The following is a 6,418-nucleotide window of genomic DNA, read 5'->3' as shown; positions in this document are numbered from 1 at the left end:
TGGTAGAACCCCAAGCGCCCTCTGAAAACCCTCTGGATCCATCAGGTGTCTGGGGTGGAACAACCTAATTGGTTCCGCCTCCCTGCGGGGGAGGATTGGAGCCAAGAAATCAAGCCGCATAGAAAATGGTCTGACCATGACAAAGGCAATGTTTCTAAGTCCCTTAGAATCAGACCATTATTCAATTACCCCGAGAGGAATACCATGTCGGGTGTGTGTCCCCCCTTGTGAGTCGGACCCTGAACTACTTGGGTCAGGTCCATGGTTGTCATGGTGGCCATGAACTCCTGTGCCAGTCCAGAGGAACCGCCGAGTGACGGTAGATTCACGTCCCCCAGGACAATAAGTCCGGGGAACTCCACTGCCAGCCCGGCCACCTCCTTGAGCAGCACAGGCAGGGCTATTGACATGCAGCAGGGAGGCAGGTATGTGAGTAACAAGCCCACCTGAACCCCTAAGTCCAACTTCACAAGAAGGGACTCACAGCCCGCAATCTCAGGGGCAACAAGTCCACGCAGGCAAAGGTTCTCCTTGGCTACAATAGCCACTCCTCCCCCCCTTCCCTGGGGTCGCGGCTGATGCCATACCCAAAACCCAGCTGGGCATATTTCCGAGAGAGGAACTCCTCCCTCTGGGCCCAGCCAGGTTTCAATCACACATGCCAGATCGGCCTCCTCATCCAGGATCAAATCCCGGATGAGGAGAGCTTTGTTAACAACCGATCTGGCATTGAGTAGCAGCAGCCTGACCCCAGGGCCCAGATTACACGTCACCAGTACCCTGGGTTGAGCTCACGGAACCGGAACAGGGGATCACTTTTAGGCAGCGATCCCTTCTTCCTCCAGAACAGCTAGCCCCGTGACTCCCGCCATATCTACCTCTCCCCAGCAAGACCGGAATATTCTGGCCCTCTGTCACCCCAGAGATAGATATCCCCATCCCTCCTGTCTCTCTATCGCTAGGTAGGCTAAAATCTACATTCATACTACTCTCATTATTCAAATGCATATTATCCCATCCACCCCACTCATTTGATTCATACAAATCAGTCCTCCGCCCCAGTTATCCAACTTGAACCCTCCCCTCCATTCATTCATCTCATATGTATCATTCATACCACTCCCAGTCGTCCATCATTAAAACCCACAATAAATTAATTAAAAATTAATTAAAATTGATTTAAAATTACTATAATTACTATAAGTAATATAAAGTTAAAAGCTAAAATTCTAAAATTCATCCTAATTAATAGAGATATGGGTAATAAAAGTAGCTCTAATTTCAACCCATCTGTCAATAGTCAATAGTCAATAATCAATAGTCAGTTCAGCCAAGTTCATATAGGTAACATCAGATCTCAAAGGTGAGTTCAGGGGATAACTAACGTAGTTCACAAGACAAAGTCTGAGTCCTGGGTGTAAGAAATCCTGTCCTCCCAGGCTCTTAATGTCAGCTACTATTGTTATCCAGGTCTTTCTCTTCGCCTTCCCCACCTTCATGGCACCTCTCTGCTCTCGCAGGTCGCCCCGGATATCTGTCAGTGCTTCTGCTGGTGTTGGGATGCATCTCTGGATCTCCTGGCCCCTAGTCATAACATGCACCCTCCACATTACTCTCACACCGTCACACTTCGGCCCACCAGTCTTCCTCTCTCTCAGTCTCCTCTCGGTCCCCTTCCTCATCGCAACGGCCAGTCCTCCATCTACCAGGTCCTCCAGTGCCGAGGGTGCCCACCATACAGCTGCTCGGTATCCCGGGTCTGCCAGGTCGATCACACCATTCTCAAAAACGTCTTCTTCTAATGTAATCCAATTCATCCGGCTTGCTGGCTGGCTCGCTCAAAAACTCGCCCTCTCATTCATTCAGCCACCTCAGTTTCAGCCGCAGCGTGTCTGCAGTTTAAAAACCTCAGTTTCAGCCCCAGCGTGTCTGCAGTTTAAAAACCTCAGTTTCAGCCCCAGCGTGTCTGCAGTTTAAAAACAGCTCATTCCACCACGGAATGCTGCGGAATGCTGCTGGAGCGAAAGAACTCAGCGAGAGAACTCAGCAAAAGGACTCAGAGGCAGGGTTAATTAGCTCACTCTGTAGCAGTTGCCATTTTCCAAGCCCCAGCTGATCGGGGCTCTCAGCTCTCTCACAGCAAAACAGAGAGAAGACACTGCACAGAAACCAGGCACCGAGGGTTTTTTCGAGACGGGGAACTTTCGCCTCGCTGGACTATACACAGATTTCTCGAACTAGTCTAAAACTACCCTATACAGTAATACCTCGTCTTACGAACCTAATTGGTTCCGGAAGTAGGTTCGTAAGGCGAAACGTTCGTAAGACAAAACATTGTTTCCCATAGGAAACAATTTAAAAGCGATTAATCCGTGCAAAAAAAAAAATCCCGAAATGGCGCTCTGCTGGGCGTCGCCACCCGGCTGTCACCTTTCAAAACAGCCGGGGGACTTCTCGGCGTTCTCCCGAACCCGAACCTGAACTTTTCGGGTTCGGGTTTGGGAGGCCACCGAGAAGTGCCGCCGCCCGGCTGTCACCTTCTGAAACAGCCGGGGGGCTTCTCGGCGTTCTCCCGAACACCAAACCCGGAAGTTCGGGTTCGGGTTCCAGAGGCCGCCGAGAAGCGCCCGGCTGTTTCAGAAGATTACAGCTGGGTGCCACCGCTCGGCGGAGTGCTGTTTTTGTGATCGACGGCGGCGTTTTCGGCCGATCTGGAGGCTAGAAAGGAGGTGGGGAATCCCAATAGGGAATTCCATAGGCGGAGCTTTGACGTCACGAAGACGTCCGACCAGGTTCGGGTTTGGGTTTGGGAGAACGCCGAGAAGCCCCCCAGCTGTTTTAAAAGGTGACAGCCGGGTGGCGGCGGAGCACCATTTTGCGATCTGCGGTGGGTTTGTAAGCCGAAAAAAGTTCGTAAGAAGAGGCAAAAGGTTTCCGAACCCCGGGTTCATATCACAAGGGGTTCGTATCACAAGGGGTTCATATCATGAGGTACCACTGTATTTCTGATGTTATTACCATAGTCCAGCGGAGCAGCAATCTCCTCTTTCCTTCCTACTGCTCCACCAGAACCAGAATATGTTTATCCCAGGCATGTTTAAATTCAGTTACTGTGGATTTATCAACCACATCTGCTGGAAGTTTGTTCCAAGCATCTACTACTTTCAGTAAAATAATATTTTCTCACATTACTTCTAATCTTTACCCCAACTAACCTCAGATTGTGCCCCCTTGTTCTCGTGTTCACTTTCCTATTGAAAACACTTCTCTCCTGAACTTTATTTAACCTTTTAACATATTTAAATGTTTTGATCCTGTTCCCCCTTTTCCTTCTGTCCTCCAGACTATACAGATTGAGTTCATTAAGTCTTTCCTGCTACGTTTTATGCTTAAGACCTTCCACCATTCTTGTAGCCCGTCTTTGGACCCGTTCAATTTTGTCAATATCTTTTTGTAGGTGAGGTCTCCAGAACTGAACACAGTATTCCAAATGTGGTCTCACCAGCACTCTATACAGCGGGATCACCATCTCCCTCTTCCTGCTTGTTATACCTCTAGCTATGCAGCCAAGCATCCTACTTGCTTTCGCTACCGCCTGACTGCACTGTTCACCCATTTTGAGACTCTACCCCTAAATCCTTCTCTTCTGAAGTTTTTGCTAACACAGAACTGCCAATACATACTTGGCAGCTGATTCATATTTATGACGGTGCAGTGTCCCAATGTCATTTGATCCGCTTTTTGACCTTCTGAGAAGCAAAGTCAACCGGAAAGCCAGATTCACTTAACAACCATGTTACTAACTTGCTAACTTAAAAACTGCTTAAGTGATTCACATAACAATTGTGGGCAAAACTCACTCAACACCTGGCTCACTTAACAGCAGAAATATTGGGCTCAGTTGTGATCGTAAGTTAAGGACTACCTGTACCTGTGATGATGAAATATTTTGTAGATGCTACGAAGTTCACAAGGTCTGTATTACTGCAAGTTGGAATTTTGTTTTGACTCCAACCTGCAGCAATTTGATGACGTCTAGAGAGAAACATCCCCGGGAAGTATTTTACAAAATTATTAACCTTCAGGATGATTGACAATTCAAAGAAATGATATTAACTCAGAGTTGAATCACCAACCCCATCCTGCTGCAAGTTCAGGAATTGGTGGCAGATGCTCCTGTGAGCAAGGAGGAGGGGGAAATGGGACAGGGAAAAGGAGCAGTTATACCGACACTTTTCAAGAGAGGTGTGAGTATCATCCACGTATTTCTTTACACCCTCAGATTATCACTCCTAAATGATCTCATCCAAGAGTTTCAGGTGAATGATAACATTGTCATCCTTGAGAGCCTCCAAGCCAAGGAGATCTCAAGAGGAAGAAGGAGAGATAATTAATAATAACTAATAACTGAAAAGCAGCTTTTTCACATCAGTCGATGTATCAGAACTGACCGGCAGCAATGAGAGATCTAGGTCAGCCTGCCCGAAAAGGATCAGATTAAATCAGTGTTTTTCAACCTTGGCAATTCTCAGATTTCGCCAGCCTTGAAGTCAACGGCCACCATCTTTAAGCTGCCAAGGTTGAGATAAACACTGGGTTTAGAGAGGCAACCGGTCAATGCCGTGCATGATTCCCTTTTCAGCGCTGGTGGACTTTCTTCATCCAGAGAACTCACCAAACACAACAACGATAATTCTAGGAAATAATATTCTGTGAATTCACCAACAAACACTGGAAGTTTTAAAGGAAAGATCAGACAACTGTTTGTCTGAAATGATATTGGATTTCCTGAACAAGGGGTTGGACTTGAAGACCTCCAAGGTCCATTCCACAATTCTGTTATTCTGTGTTATGTAACATTTATTTAAATATTCTTTACTAATAATCTGGTCCAGTGCCATGAAGGGCTTTATAAGTCATAACCATCACTTTGAATTGTGACCGGAAACTGATCGGCAACCAATGCAGACTGCAGAGTGTTGGTGTAACATGGGCATACCTGGGGAAGCCCATGATTGCTCTCGCAAGCCGCATTCTGCACGATCTGAAGTTTCCAAACACTTTTCAGAGGTAGCCCCATGTAGAGAGCGTTACAGTAGTTGAGCCTCGAGGTGATGAGGGCATGAGTGACTGTGAGAGCAGTGATTCCCGGTCCAGATAGGGCCGCAACTGGTGCACCAGGTGAACCTGGGCAAACGCCCCCCTCACCACAGCTGAAAGATGTTTCTCTAATGTGAGCTGTGGGTCGAGGAGGATGCCCAAGTTGCAGACCCTCTCTGAGGGAATCAATAATTCTCCATGTGCCATATTCATATTTCATATGAAATATACATTAAAAAGACTTCCAGAGCAATCTAAGTGGGGCACCGGGTACATCACTGAAATTCTAATTAAGCCTTTAACATTTAGCATAAATGACAAATGAAATTTAAAATACATTAGTCTTCAACTTACAGCCACAATTGAACCTAAAATTTGTGTTGCTAAGTAAGGCATTCATTAACTGGGTTTTGCCCCATTTTATAACCTTTTTGTCACAGTTGTTAAAGGCGAAGCATGGCAGTTGTTAGTTACTAGTACAGCTGTTAAATGAAACTGACTTCTCCATTGACTTTGCTTGCCACGAAGTCGCAAAAGATGATCACATGACCCTGGAAGCACGGAAACCCGTCATAAATATGAGTCGTTGCCAAATTTTGATCAGGTGACCATGGGGATGCTATAACAGTTGTAAGTGTGAAAAATAGTTATGTCACTTTTTTCATTTCTACAAAGGTCACCCAGAAAGTAATGCATCACATTTTTTTCCTCAGCCTGCAGTAATGGTACGAATGCGGAATTTTAAATAGACATTATTTGAATTGCCAGGAGTGCGTGTGTAAATTTTGCTTTTCTTTAGAAGGACAGTGGTGTTTCGAAATGGCATCTGTATGTGATGTACGTTACAAGCAGCATGAATTTCTCACTGGGGAGAAAGAAACTGTTGGGAACATTCACAAACGTTTGTGTACAGTTTATGGATAATTTGCGTGGATCTGAATGGGTGCCATTTGTGGAAGACATTTCGAGGATGATGAAGAGTTGATTTGCACAGTGCAGAAATGGCTTTGTGACCAGAACAAGGAGTGGTACCGACAGGGCATACACACCCTTGTGTCTCGCTGGAAGAAGGCCATAGAACGGGACAGAGATTATGTAGAAAAATAGGGAGTGTAGAAGAAACATCATTCTTTCTTATGTATAAGTTTCATTGGGTTCAATAAACAATTGTTGAAGAAAAAAATTTGGTGAATTACTTTCTGGGCAACCCTCGTAACCTTGAACGGTCACTAAGTGTTAGCCTTCAATTAACTGTTTCTAAATTGAGGACTATCAATATAAAGATATGAATGTTTTTTAGGGCAAGGCAGGTGTCTCC

Source organism: Erythrolamprus reginae, unplaced genomic scaffold (assembly GCF_031021105.1).
Source record: "Erythrolamprus reginae isolate rEryReg1 unplaced genomic scaffold, rEryReg1.hap1 H_7, whole genome shotgun sequence".
Lineage (NCBI taxonomy): Eukaryota > Metazoa > Chordata > Lepidosauria > Squamata > Dipsadidae > Erythrolamprus > Erythrolamprus reginae.
The sequence above is the reverse complement of the archived record's forward strand: the minus strand, read 5'-3'. Positions refer to the sequence as shown.